The sequence below is a fragment of the Chelonoidis abingdonii genome, chromosome 6, assembly GCF_003597395.2.
Source record: "Chelonoidis abingdonii isolate Lonesome George chromosome 6, CheloAbing_2.0, whole genome shotgun sequence".
In the NCBI taxonomy this organism is placed as follows: Eukaryota; Metazoa; Chordata; order Testudines; family Testudinidae; genus Chelonoidis; species Chelonoidis abingdonii.
Window position 1 is genome coordinate 72,827,299 of NC_133774.1, and position 15,591 is coordinate 72,842,889.

The 15,591-nt window shown below is 38.1% G+C and overlaps 1 protein-coding gene across 4 annotated transcripts in view; it reads left to right on the plus strand.

Moving 5' to 3' along the window:
* APC (APC regulator of Wnt signaling pathway) overlaps positions 1-15,591 on the plus strand; it is a 196,404-nt gene that overhangs the window by 17,341 nt on the left and 163,472 nt on the right. The window contains exon 1 of one of the 4 annotated variants that reach the window (XM_032768260.2): positions 4,601-4,826. The exons of 2 other annotated variants lie outside the window; for them this stretch is intronic. The gene's annotated coding sequence lies outside the window, so the exon portion shown is untranslated. Of the gene's footprint in view, positions 1-4,600; positions 4,827-4,925; positions 5,347-15,591 lie in introns of those variants that run through there. One more of the 4 variants, XM_032768263.2, reaches the window with a different exon arrangement.

Consider the following 15,591-nt stretch of genomic DNA (forward strand, 5'->3'; position numbering starts at 1 on the left):
GAGCATTTTGCAACTTTAAACGAGCATGTTCTCTAGTAGATCAGCAACGTAACAATGTTAACCAGGAGGACTTTAAGTAAGGTGTTACTCTACAATGTGTCCACCACTCACTTAATATTTCTTGCATCTAGCCTTTGATCCTGTCTGGCATGGCCTTTCTGCAGTTTTTAGAGTTGTCTTATCTGTCAAATACTTCAGTTATGGAATTAGCTTTGTCAAATGCTTTTAGTGTCTGCCTCAGGTACTCAGCAGCCAATTTAATGAATGTGGTGGAATTTGTCTCTAGCCATCATTTGTATGACAGCCATGGCATCTCTGATTTCTTTGTTACATGCTCTTAGCTCATGGATTCTTTGAGTTTGCAGTTGATGTCCTAATTGAGTTTTCTGTTTTTTTTTTACTGTTCCATCAGCATGGAAGAGGGACATAGGCATGGGTCCTATCAGATGACTAAGAACAATTGCCATTCAAACATCTGTCTTACAAATGACAGGGCTTTATCGGGAAAACAATTTCTGGACTGGTATCTGCTGTGATTCTCTCCCTTGCTAGACTTAAATTTAATGGTCTTGGCCGTGTCCGTAAATGTTTTGGTGACAGATTTCTTGACTGGACTGAAGAAGCTACATATCCCATCAGAATTGAGTCCACTGATCACAAATCTTTGTTCTTCAGTATCTGCTCCTCTCAGTAGGCACTCTTGTATATCTGACGTTGCATGCAGTTCAGTAGGTATGTTGATAAACACCTCTAGAAATAATTCAGGGTCAAAAGGGTTTGCCGTATTGTTGATGATGTGGCTGGTAAGAACTGTAACGTGCTCTTCATCCCTCTTCATTGTAGAGGCAAGGATTTGTTTGTGGATTTTATCTTCACTACTACTTGTAGGACACGTCTTTCTTGCATATCTTTTTCATATTCATTCAGGACATGTCTTGTGAGGGTCCATCTGACAAGGGCTGGCTTCTTTCTTGTCAGTCCAATCTCACTGCTGCTCTTTACGTCTGACAGTTTTCTCTGTTCCCACGACACTCAAGATTCCATGGAAAGAGCTAGGAGTCTGATGCACAGCAGATTTCCCAGATTCAAAGACATTATGTACTTCAGAGAGATTTAACACATAAATAATGTAGATTTGTACCTACTTGGCATAGTTGGGCCTGTTTTGCTGTAAAGGCGTATGGAAGCATGGCATGGTATGGGTGTGTGTAAGTGAAGCTTCCAATCACTTTTCACTCTGCACGGACATCTTGAAGTAGCATCTGGAGAAAATAATCCCAGAACATGAATGTTGGAGACTTTCCATACCATCACATCTGAAATTCCTCCAGTAGTAGTAGCCTATGCTGATTTAAAAAAAAAAAAGTTCATAAGGTGACTGCATTATTGTAGTGTAATGGTTTTGCTTTGATTCATTTTACTCAAGTTGGAAGAAAGACGTTTTGGGTGACAAACTGCATCCTTAGCGATCAAATCTTCCATAGGTCTGCACATGTCAGTTTTTGATATGCTGCGTCCCTTAGATTGGTTCCTCTCTCAAGTATTTCTGTTTTATGAAGTTTCTTGTCTTGTGTGTGTTTCTCAAGCAAACAATGCAACAGGATCAATCAGTAGAGGACTTTCTTGCTTTGTTGGCTGTAGAAGCAGGTGAACACGATGCTTTCTGATCAGAGTCAGTCTGGTTCTGTTTCCCCCTCCCACCCCCCAGTAATACAACTCTGACATGCCAAATTTGAGTTGCTTGAGTATTTCTTAAAGCAACCTCTGTGACAGAGTATTAGTGGCAATCTGAACTAGAAAATTCATCCACTAGCTGCCAGTACAATTAATCTCTCCTGGCATCTGCTGCCAGATTCACAGAATTCTGTCTAGCACCTTGTGGCTTTTGCCATTTTTTTTCATTCTCTTGCTTTTCTTGAACAAACCTCATTTTTTCAAAATTTTGTGGAGAGTCTTTTTCTCTTTGATATAAGTTTTAAGAGTCTGTATTCTCCAAGTCTTCATATACTGTAACTTCCCTGTAGAGGTTGAATTGCCAAAGTATATTACTAACATTACCACCATTGCTACATTTTTATTTGTTCAAGTATACAGACTTATGCTAAATTAGATTTATATATTGGCATCAAAATTGTTGTTTTTGATAGAAGCCCAGTATGAAGCTGTGTATTGTTATCACTAATACTGATCTGTGCATAAATGTCACTGAATTAAAAAGCTCCATTCTAGAATATTCAAAGGCTAGTACTGCATGCATAGGCATTTACAAAATAAAATCTTCTACTAGACAGACTTGATACTACATGTAGGTAAAAAGATTACAAATGGAGAAGCATTACATTAAGAATTCACATAAATTTGTCTGCCCACTATGCAAATACATACCTGTGGGCATGGAATCAACTGCTACTTTAGTGGGAGACTGATCTGGTCAACAAATATATAGAACGCTATTATAATCATTTGAGATACATTAACTGTTAAGAATATGGTGTATGAAAAATTTCATACTAGTATATTGTAAAATGTTGATATTCACCATTTTTGCCCCATGCTAAACAGCTTCATCATTCTGGGAGGGGGAGGAATTCTTGCACATGCAAAACCAATAAAAAAAATTAAAACATTGTCATTTGGTAACTTTGACCAATAAACACCACATTAAGATGCTGAAATTAATGTAAACGGTAAAAGCTATAGTCAGTCATGATGCAGTGTTTCTGGAACTGCAAAAAAGACTCTCATTTTGGGGTACCATTGTTTCACCTTGCCTGCAAGCTTACGATATCTCTTGACAGCTCCACATCATACGTCATCTAAATGTACACAAAATAAGCATTAAAATGATGTGGGTCCATTAAACTTCAAAAATATGGCCCTTTTTGGAAAATTGCTACATGCCTATATCAGACTACTATACACTGCATTAGAATAATGTGTTAGTCTTAAATGCACATTTATCAGATGACTCTTTATAATAAAGTAATTTATGGTTTATATAACCCAAAAGCTTGCTTGATGGAAGACATGTGAAAGCATTGCATTCTGTTGAACTGTAAGCAAATCCAGAAATAATAATATTAGAGAAGAAAATTATTTTAATGGATCTCTAGGCAATATTTTGTTTTGGGTTTTCAAAAATAATTAACTGAAGTATTAGGTATATACCTTTAGTTCTTTTAAAGGATTAACTTGTTTCCTTGTGTCCCCACAGAGCTGTTTGAAGAATCATAGTCCTAATTTCCCACAGTTGAATGTTCAGTACTTTGATAGTTACAACCTTATTTTTAAAACTTTTTTAAAAAATGCCTACCATGTAGGTGTAAAAGATTATTTTTTGCAGACTTGAGTAGTTTTTCATTTATTTGAATGTTTTTACTGAAAGAAGAAATCATAGAATTATAATCCTCAGAACATCTTGTGACATAGACAAATGTGGTCTCAATTTTTACAAATGGAGAGAATTTAAGTTAATGAGTAACAGAGTTAGGATTTATAATTGAGGGATTTCTGGCATTACATTTTGTGCTAAGGAAATGCCTATTTTGTATATCCAAAATATTTTTTATAATTCAAAAGCAAGAAAACAAGTCTGCAAGAGATGGCTTACCCATTGTGCAGGTATACCTGTCTGCACTCTGATTCTAGTTGTCTTTTCAAAACTACTGCTCCATGTTTGAGGCACATTGGCATTTGAAAGAGAGAAAAATTTAGCATGATATTGGTCTATGCTTGAAGTTGTTCCTGATTAATTCCACATGTGATCGTGCTTATTATGGAATGGTGCTCTTATTTCAGAATAAGAAACTAACAGGAACAAGGCACTAACTCGTTTTTGAAAGTGTCCACACATGGAGTTATCCAGGAACAGCTACTGCACTTAAATGCATACACTATCTTAATCCATGTTCAAGTGAAGACAAGTTCTAATATATTCAATACACAGGGATGTTAGGTTAGCACAGTAGCTATTCTACACAAACCCCTTGTGGATGCTTATTCCACACACATTACCTTTTTTGTAGTTTAGCATAGTCCACTTTAGGAATAGCTCTTGCACTTTAAATTTGCACCCTACCTTATTCTGCACTTACTTCCTGTGTAGACAAGTCCATACTTTTCCCTCTTCAAAAATAGTAGTGTTCATCCTCTCAGGATGAACTGTTGAAATTGTTTATGTATTTTAGTGGTTGTTTACACTTGAAAGTTAATTTGGATTAATCTAGGAGTGTAAATTTAAAGCAAAATCGCTGTGCTAAATAACTCCGTGTATTTTACATAATAGACAGTAATAGGGAATGGACAAACTCTCAAAATTCACCTTCATTGCTCTGAAAAGTGATTCTTCTCCCCAGATACTTGACATTAATTTTGGCAACATCTATTTGCTGCTCTATGTGCTGATAAGTAATAGTTTGGGATCGTTTTGGCAAATAATAAATAGAGCAAGATTTGCATTTTTATTTGGGGGGTGTATTTCTCTCCTCCTCCTCCCACTTACTCTCCCCACTCCCATTCTTCACGTTCTCTGTAGCTGTGCTTTGCGATGATCATTGACAGAATCCCTCCCCTTCCGTCCCCTCTGATCAGTCAGACGGCGAACTGACCGGAGTGGGGTGGGGAGCAGCTGTTAAATCCTCTGGATGCGGACCAGGGCGCATCGCATCCTCTAATGCGAGCTGGGCCATTGGCTGGGCTGGGCTGGGCTGGGCGCACGCGTGATTGCAATGTGGTTGTATTGGCTCCGGCTCTAATGCAGCCAGTGGGTGCCGGCGGAGACTGGGCGCTGGAGACGGAATGGAGGCGCAGCCGACTTCGGAGATGGGGTAGGTGAAACTGGGAGGGCATCGCACGCCGGCCCAGCCATGCTGGGCTGTAATAGTTAGTGCCTCTGTCTGTTGCTGTTGGCAGTGCTTGCGCCTTTTGCGGGCTGCTGCAGGGAGAGGAGCCTGTTTTATCCCCGCCGCTGCAGCGAGGAGCTCAGGATGGATTTCCTGTGGTTCTGATCAGTGTGTTTGACAGGCGAGGAGGAGGCGGTGGCGGCGAGCTGGGGAAGGGAGAAGAAAGCGGCTTTTGTAGCTAGAAAATAGGGTATTTTTAAGAGACGTTTGTTGACATAGAAAAGAGGAAAAAACAGTATCTAAGGAAACGGACATAGGGCAACAGAGAATGTAGCAGATTCATTGCGAGGAGGAATGAGAGCTTGAGCCCATTGAAGTCGTCGTCCTGCCTCCTGCCGCAGCAGCCCTGACTACCAGAGAAAGGGACACAAAGCAGGGAAGGAGATGGCTTGATGTGAATCTAACAGCTCCACAATGAAGGCATTCTGGAGGAAGGATGAGGCAGGTATTGCAAAGTATGGCATTCTTTTGCACTTTTTAAATGTTAAAATTTTGCTTTTGGGCAGTATGCATACTGTTGTGAAACTGCAAAAGCCACCTCTTTGGGTGTTACAGATACCGGTGTCTTTGTTAGTGACAGGACGCGGTGGTGGCTTATTCTGCAGATGACTGCAGCAGCTTTTGCTCCTCTGCTGAAAAAGGAGAAAGCTGCAGAGGGATGAGAGGTGGTGCTGCACTGCTGCGCCCAAAAATGCATTTAAAGCATAAGGTTCAGTGGCCAATTGCAACCCAAGTAGCAGCAGAAACGTTGAGGGATTTAAAAAAAAATGAAAAATAAAGTGTATGTTTGAACACCAAAACACACGGACTTGTTAAAAATTTATTTAACATTACAATGAGATGCTCAGATCTGTGAATTTAACCTGAATACTCTTGGAAATCTTAATAAATTATGTATGAAGCAGTGGTCCTTTCTCTCTCTTTGTCAGACACAGCTTTTATTCTAGTAATTAGGTCATCTGCAACCAAATCACTTTTAGCTTTGCAAAAATGTAAAATAGTTTTTTAGAAGGCGAACAAGATGCTGAATAATTTAAATCAGTATTTAAAATTTACTGTTTGAAATTAGTTGAATTTTAATTTGATTTGTCTGTCATCTTTGGACTTGAATATAAGCCATAGGCAGCATTTTTCATTAACAGAAGCTTGTTTTTCTTGAGGGATCAGGAAGACAAAATTTGTGGTGTTTAATTTGGGTATTTATACATTCAAAGATTACTTTTGTAAAAAGTATATTTTGTACTCTTCCAGTTTGTATAGATATATTTTCAGTAAACTCTGTTATGCATATGTGGCTAGTGTGCTTTAGAATGCCTTAATTTTATATTTTGAATTGCATTTCCCCCCCGCCCTGCCCCCGATGAGCAGAGATGGTACTTGTTTCTAAATCAGTTTTCATGGTTGAAAATGCCCCTTAATGTTCGTTCTTCTTAATATATGAATAAATAGTGAAGTTTTCTGTCAAATCCAATAATTGTAGACTTCTGATTATTTCATCAGAGGAATGGGAGTCTCATGAAGAACTTAATTTTCCTTTTTAAACTGTCTATAATATACACACTAAAAGTAGTTAGTTGGAACAGGACTCTTAAATATTTTTAATGAGGCTCCTACGAACCTCCTAAAGTGCCTGCCAATAAATTTAGTTTTATTTTTGTTAAATGTAAGGTTATCACCAACGCTGAATGACACACAGAGTGAAAGCATAGTAGTAATGGGGATTGATAGAAAGCTTTTTAGCTTAATGAACCCCTATCTGAAAAAAAAACTATAAACCTTAATTTTCTACACACTGTAAATTAGCTTAAGTATAGATCTCAGGCTTCCTATCTGATAACGGGATATATTTTAGTTGGGTTAGTATGTTAAAACATGACCTGAGGATTTGTAAAACGGTAGTGTAATTGGGATCAGAAGCTAAACACTGTACCGAAGGTGTGTGTTTGTACAAAACTGAATGTGAATTTTAGTTTCTTAATCTGTCTCAAGACACTCATAATCCTAATGATTCAAAGGCACTTTCCCTTTTCCCCCTGAGAGATACAAAACTATGGAGATGTTTCTTGCTTGAATTTTTTTTTAAACTGTACAAGAGCTGTTTTGTACACCTGGCTAAGTAGTTTCTATTTCTTACAGCAGGACAGTTTCTAGTAGCATCATGAGTAAAAGACAGTTACTGAATTTAGGCCCCAATTCCACAAATAATGACTCCTTGCATGGAGTGATGGATCATGTCTGGGAATCATATTTCTAAAAGGATGCATTTTGTGAGCAAGCTCATAGGACAAGTGTAAATTCAAGGCACACCTTCACGTTTATAGTCAAAAATCATGGTTCATAACTCATGGTGTAACTTCAGTATAATTCAGTGTAGTCTGGAAAATAAGTAGATCTAATTGACCCCTTTGGTCTATGACTACTTATTGTGGGGTTTATATTTCTATTAAATATTCCGTCAACTCAATTGTATTAAAATATTAATTAGCTTCATTACTTGTTCATGAATTTAGTGAAAACTAAACTTCTTCATCTTTGATGGTATAGCTTTAAGTAGGTCATACTGGCAGGAAACTGGGAGATTAATAGTGTCAAAGACTGAAGATGAACTCTGCGTAAGCTCAAAAGAGTTTCTCTTTCACCAACGGAAGTCGGTCCAATAAAAGATATTATCTAACCTACCTTGTAATGCTAAAAAAGGCTCAGACTTCCAGCTGGTTGTATTTTTTTAAGATTCATAGTATTGTGTGTGAATACATGCTAACATACTTCCTTGAAGACTAATGGTTTCCCATTCTCTTTAGGTGTTGGTTGAAGATGATACAAATGGATCACCATAATGTGAAAAAAGATTAAGGGTGATACAGTTCTAACCCTTAATACTTGATATTTTAAAATAAAAAATGTTTTTGTATTGTCCAATTTTGTAAATGTTTGTGACTGAAATTGATGTTTTCAGTTACAAATGAGCCTTTTATAGATATTAATGCCTAGGACTTTTAAATAATAGTCATTTTTCAGAAGTCAGATAAGTAGAAGTTTGCAAGAAATAAAAAATAACAAGGCATACATAGAGAAGGCTAATAAGCCATGAGTAATTTAGCCAAAATGATGATTAAGAATGAGTGTACATATTTGTGAATCACCCTTGGACCAGTATAGTTTGATTCATATGATGTCTGAACTACTTTGTGTTAAATGTAGACTCATTGAAGGGCAGATTTTCTTATTTTCAAGGACTGAATGCAGTGGGACTAACAAGCTAGGGAACTTTCCCAATCCAAAATTCTAAAGCAGAGAATATTTTTTTCCTGGGCTAATAATGAAAGCTGAAGTTAACATGCTTATATATAACTTGTTCAAATTCATGACTTTTAATTTTCCCACTTTACTTTTTGCTAGTAATATGATTAATTTCAGGATCTACAGGTGATATTTTGTAAGAATCAGAACTGTACTTTCTTCTTTTAAGACCAGAACTGATTTTAAAATAAGATTCCCTTATCCATGACAAGCAAGGGAATTCAGAATTAAGACTAAATCTCCATCTGTACTGTCTTTGATGTGGGCAGTACCAGTATCCTGGAAAAAAATTTTGGACTATAAGCTGATTCCGTGCCTTGTCCACTCAAACCTCAAATGTAGCAGCCCTTGCTGTTAGGAATTGTCATCTCATTTTATGGTTTGCCAAGAATGGAGTAGGGGGACCAAGATTGAGACCAGAAACATAGTTCTTTATTTCCAAGGATTTGGTCCATTCACAAGTGGTAGTCAAAGAAGCTGGTGGCAGTCGAGGCTGCCACCTCTAACTCTGACCCATGCCTTCCTATGTTGTTTTTTTAAAAAAAAAAGAAGAAAAAAAAGAAAAAAAAAGGGAACACAAAGGACCTCCTACCCAGTAATGAGATTGTCAGCACCTCTTTTGATATGGGAAATCTGACCCTCTCCACAATCCAATAATCCAAACAATTCTTAAAAAAGCACTGGTTGATGTTAGAGACCTTGTATGAGTTCCTGCTCAGTGTTTAAACAAAAAAGAAAAGAAAATATATCTTAAGCAAGCTAATTGACACTCTCCAATGCCACCTGTCGGCTGCCATTATCCTGGATTCTTCTCTCAGGCTTCAGGTCAAGGCACAGAACAAACACAGCACTTGTTGCTTTGGTGAATGACCACCTCCCGTCCACATGCAATGGAAGTATCTCTATTTACCTTGCAGAACTATTTTGTCATTTGATACCACTGATAGTCATATGTTCCTGTTCTGCATCCAGTAGTCTTCAGGGATAAACTGATATACCCTGAAATAGCTCAGATATGTCCTCTTGCACTAAATCCAGAGGGTCATTACAGGCATAGTCCTCAGAGGACTCTGCAGCTAAGGTGCAGACCCCTCACCATAATGAGACAAATGGTGAGATAAACAGTGTGCAGTGCCAGCCGTATATATCCTTTGCATTAGATATAAACAGAGCACTGTCTTCTAGCTTCCAATTGAAATCAGTACCTGGATAAAGAGCAACTGGCTAAATCTGAATCCAGACAAGGCTAAGGTGAAGTAGATAGGAAGAGGGAAGTACTTTGGAGAACTTGTCTCTCTGCTGTAAGAGGCCATACTAATCTATGTATGCATGCATGAACTTCGAGCTTGATTGTTGCAGTCTCTTTTATCTAGGAAAGAAGCCACATGCCATTAAAAAGCATCAGCTAGTATGGACTGCGTCAACACATCTTTGTATTAGCCTGACTTCCTATTAATAGATCACTTGGCATATTGCTTTCTGACTGGCTACCCAGGCCCTGATCCAAAACCCAATGAAGTCAATTGTTAGACTTCTCAAAGAAGTCTAGTTCAAGGTACGTGTCCTGATACTCAAAGCCCTCCATGAAATTAGCCTTAGCTTCTTGAGCAGTTACATCTTCTCCATAGCTATGACAGCATTTTTCACCAGGGCAATGAAATTGTTGAATAATGGGAGGAGGCTTGTGAGTTGAGAAGACAGAATTTTTACAGGGATTGGACCTAGAATATGGGATTTACCCCTGAAGGAAATATGCAGTACATTAAAATCAAAGTGCCTAAATCCAGTGAGTGTTAAGGGCGTTCAGTAATTTTTCAGGAGAGACTTAGCATCTTACAGGATCAAGCTGTAAATGTAAAACTCATTTTTTGGACTTTGGCAAGTTCTACAGGCATACCCTGCCAAACAAAAAGTAATCAAAATACTTCTCCTGTCTTGTGTTTGTTTTATTTTTAAATATTTTTGAGGCACTCCCGATAGATACTGTGTTGATGAGGGCTAAGTAAGCACTTAGAAAAAGAGTGATATGTTTACTGCGTGAAGCTACTGTGGGAGAAAAATGGAGTACTGTGACCCAGTGAAAATTCTTTCTATTGCAAACTTTAAATACCAAAATCAGCTTTTTAGGTTAAAAGAAACATATTGGTGTCTTAACACTGACTGTGCACATAGTAATTTCCCTGCCTCCTCTTGTGTATTTACCAGTTGACAAATGTTTTCTTATTTCTCAGAACAAACAGTTTAAAATTTATAATAAACTCTTAATTAAAAAAATCTAAGTCTTAAAGGAAACCCCAACTATTCAATAATTTTATATCCAAGTGTCTTCCCTTTTTACTGCTTTTAATATGAAAGTTGTATTTGACAGTTTAATATTATTTGATGGATACTTAATGTATATTTGACATTTGAAATGTAATGTTCCAAAATGTAGCCTTGACCTGAAATGCAAGGGGAAAACCAAGAGCATGGAAATAATTTTAATAAGCAGATATTTAAATGTTTACATGTCCATCAGCGAAGAACAATTTGACTTTAATCTTAAGAGTATTCTACTGTCCTCTCCCGTTTTAACGTCTCCATCTCCAAATTAACAGAACTGGGGACAATCTTTAACAGAAATAAAATTCTGGGAACACTACAATTGCAGATAAAGTCTTTCTTTTCCCCATTCTTTCTCTCCCCCCCCCCCTTCTTTACCTTCCTCTACCCTCAGCTCTTTCACTTTTTCTCTTCTGTCACTGATTCCTGCTCTCCTGGATACCTGCCACCTGTCCTGGTGACTCCATCCTCTTCCAGCTGCTGATTTCCCTTGCCTCTACCCTTATTCTCTTCCTTACTTCCCATATGGGTTTTTTTTCATTCTCCTTTAGCCAGCACCAATCACAATACAAGGATACCATAATCCTTCCATTCTCAATAAACTGTTTTGCAGTTCCCTCCTTTTTCAGATACTGACCTATCTCTTTCCTTCATCTTTAGGCTCATCAAATGTACTTTTTGTGAAAGCTGCCTCAAGTTTCTCCAACTTCATTATGGATCTCATCTCATCATCTGGCTTCTACCCTTTCTGTTCTAGTGAAATTGCTTGCATGTAGGTCTCTGAGTTCTTACTAGCCAAATATAAGAACCTATACTTCATTGTCATCTTTTTGTTTACCTTTCTGTTGCTTTTGAAACTGCTGATCCTTCTTGCTATCTTGTCCTTCCTTGGCTTTCATAACTGACTTTTTAGATCTCTTACCTCTTTGAATATTCCTTCAGTGTCAAATTCCACTTTCTGTGGGCAATCCCACGTGCACTTTCCTAGATCTCCTTTTCTCCCTCAAACCTTCCTGTTAATGGTCTCATTCACTTGCATGGTTTCAACTAGTCCCTTTATGCAGATGACTCTAAATCTACCTCTCCACTTTTACCTGGCTGTCTCTCTCAAATCCTGCATCTCAGGTGGTGTGTTTGATCTCTCTTGTTGTCCCACCGTAAGTGTAACGTGGACAAAACTGAATTGTGTTTTCCCAAGCCCTCCCAACTGTCTCATTTCTCTATCGCTGTTGACTATGTCACTCTCCTCGCTGTCGCTTAAATTCACAATCTGGGTATCCATTTTTACATCTTGCTATATTGTCCCATAAATCTAGGCAGTGTCCCTGTCTTGCTGCTGCTGCTTTCTCCACATCACTAAATTCCAACCTAGTCTCTCAGTGCACTCATCTGAAACTCTTTCATCAGGCCTATTCGATCCTGTCTTTAATATTACAACCACTGTCTCTTTAGTTTCCTTGATACCTGCATTGCAGCCCACGTCCACTCCATTCAAAATATACCTGCCAAGGTCATCATCTTAGTGCAGGGGTCAGCAGCCTTTCAGCAGTGCTGTGCCGAGTCTTCATTTATTCACTCTAATTTAAGGTTTCACGGGCCGGTAATACATTTTAACATTTTTAGATGGTCCTTTCTATACATCTATAATATATAACTAAACTGTTGTTGTATGTAAAGTGAATAAGGGTTTTAAAATGTTTAAGAAGCTTCATTTAAAATTAAATTAAAATGCAGAGCCTCCTGAACTGGTGGCCAGGACCCGGGCAGTGTGAGTGCCACTGAAAATCAGCTAGCCTGCCACCTTCAGCACCCACGCCGTAGGTTGCCTACCCCTGTCTTAGTGCATCGTTCTGATAATTGAATCCCTCCATTGGCTTCTCCTTTTTCCCACCACATCAAATTTCAAAATGTGTTTTCTTGCCTTGTTTTCTTGCATTTCTGGCCCTCTCTATTTGCTGTTGTATCTTATCAAGTTGCTCCCTACTCTCCTAACTTTCTGAACTGGTGCCCTCATCTGCTTGCTGCTTTATGTCTCTGAGATGCATTTTTGTGCCTTCTTCCGTACACTGCTTACTTACAAAACACCTCCAAAAACAGTAATTAAATTAGCCGTGTTCTCTTTCTTCAAATCCTTCCTCAAGACCCTTCTACAATGGTGCATATCTTTTGTCACAACCACGATACAAATGTTTACGTAGTAGCAATCTCTCCCTTTTGGTCTCTTGTGTTTTGTTCATTCCTCCTGTTGGCCTTTTTTTTTTTTTCATAGAAAGAATTTTTAAAAATTCATTTACAACTCGTGATATTATTCCAATTCCTATTTGTGTTCTTACCTTTTCTGTTCCTTCTGTGCCACCTCTTGCTGCTTACCTAACTCTCCAGCCAGAGGTCTGATCTGTTGTGAAACACACATTCGCAAAGTGAAACTAGCCTGTGGAGTGCAAAGAAAAGGAAAGGAAGACACAGGAGAGTCATTTGCATGGAAATGGTTAAGTGGACATGACATAAGCTACATAAAGAAGACAGGAGTGAGTGAATGAGGAAAAATACCCCTGTGGTGTGTGTTTACCCAAAAAAAAAAAAAAAAAAAAGGGGGCCTACAAATATACCTGCCTAGGGAAACAAACAAATTTGAATTTTAATACCTAATGATCTCATTTGTTGTTATATCAGAAAATAGAAACTTGTAGATTATCAATACACAGAGATGTTAAGCAGGACTTTATTCATTTTTGTTTTGTAGAGATTTTCTACCAAATTACACAAATAGGAGATAAGGTTTGGAGCAGACATTATATTATAAATAAAATCTTATCTTCTCATGAGCATTGACCACCCCAGACGTTACTTAGAATTTTTCTCACGTGGTAACTGGGGAAAAATGTGAGATTCCATGTGTCAGTTTTAAAAGCCTTGATTTTTCCTGGACTTTGAAAACTGAATAATCCTCTCACAGCTCTGGAGGTGGTCACTCCAGGTCAGGACTGGTGCATGTTGGCAATATGATATAAAGAAACATACTGTTCTCTCCAATGTGGTAATTTGATCATGAAGGAAACCTGACATCTTATTTTTATTTACAGTAAGGGACTTTTTACAAGTAGTACATTTGAGAACAATATTTTTTCAAAGATAAAGTTTAGTGCTTGTACTTATTAGTAATGCATGCCATCAAACCAATTACTTAGTATGAACTTTAAAATAGTTAAAAGGATGTGTTCTACAAATTTCTGTTTTAGTAAATTTTCAAATCTTACTGCTTTTTGAAGACTTTCTGTAGTAGTAGCATCATTGATGTAAAATATTTTCCCTAATTCTCTTAACTGAACAAATACTACTCTCAGGACTGTCCAATGAACATACTAAACAAAATCAGTTGTATTCATTTTAGCACCTTTGGAAGAAAATGTAAAGAATGGTTATGTGCTAAAGAGAAAAGGACAATATAGGGGCAATACTTAATTTTTAAACTTCTAGGAAGGTAGTCTAATAAATTTATTTTTTTAAATACGTGGTCTTATATATAGAGAGAGTACTGACCCTCGTTGCCATATTTTTCATTCATGTGAAAAATGGTTACAGATTTTAACTCCCTTATTAAGGTAGATTTGACCATACTCTGTTCTTGTGTACCTATATACAGTATTGTATATATTATATTATATTATATCGCTCTTCTTCTATATTGCACATATCCCATGCAAGAAGTTGCATGGGATCATGTAATTACTTTCTTTCAATTCATATGACATTTAAAGAGGCTTTTGTTTGTAATGTAATAGTTTTTAATAAAAGAAAACAGAAAAAACAAAGCAATTCCATCACCTGACACTTATCAGATCCCACCTCCTCTACTAGGCATGCAGTACTAGTCCCATTTTACAGACACCTTAGCGAAGCTGCATGATCTTGGCATATTCAGTTTGAGAGGCAATGTAGCTAAGTGATTGAGGCTTGGGTCCACCATAATTTGGTCACCATACTAGAGGCCTGAGTTCAAATCCCAGTTCTACCAAAAATAATCTGTTATGTCATATGTGAGATTAAGGAATACTTCCTTGCCTCTTTGATAATGCTAGTCTGTGAAAGAGATGAGACTAGAACTATATGGGTAGTCTTCTGACTCTTAACCCAGTGATCCTTCCCTTGAACTGTAAATGATTAGGGGGCTGGAGCATATGACTTATGAGGAGAGGCTGAGGGAACTGGGATTATTTAGTCTGCAGAAGAGAAGAATGAGGGGGGATTTGATAGCTGCTTTCAACTACCTGAAAGGGGATTCCAAAGAGGTCTGGACTGTTCTCAGTGGTAGCAGATGACAGAACAAGTAGTAATGGTCTCAAGTTGCAGTGGGAGAGGTTTAGGTTGGATATTAGGAAAAACTTTTTCACTAAGAGGGTGGTGAGGCACTGGAATGGATTACCTAGAGAGATAGTGGAATCTCCTTCCTTAGAGGTTTTTAAGGTCAGGCTTGACAAAGCCCTGGCTGGGATGATTTAATTGGTGATTGGTCCTGCTTTGAGCAGGGGGTTGGACTAGATGACCTCCTGAGGTCCCGTCCAACCCTGATATTCTATGACTATAGGGTGTTTTGATGGATGGCAGAGGAAGAGAAGGTGGCTTGATCTGTTTTGCCTATATTTCTTCTGGAAATCTAGCTCATGCTTGTCATATATAGAGGAAACAGAAGGTTTAACAGGACCTGGGAGAAGGGGCTGTGCATTTGGAATTAAAATTAAAAGAGCCTTTAACAAGTTGTTGTCCTTTACAATCTGGTCAGATTTTCTGGGGGACAGTGAAAGGTACTGCTGTGACCTCAGGGACAGGACCAGCTTTAGGCACCAGCAAACCAGCACGTGCTTGAGGTGGCACAATTTCAGGGGAGGCATTCCGGGCGCTCTCAGAGGTGTGGTTTTGTTTTGTTTTTGATTCGGCTGTTGCGCTCTCAGAGGTTTTTGTTTGTTTGTTTTTTGTTTTTGCTTGGGGTGGCAAAAAACCTAGAGCCAGCCCTGCTCAGTAGTATCTGTCTGTCAAATTTGTTTTCTACTCCAAATCTTGGAGGATTTAG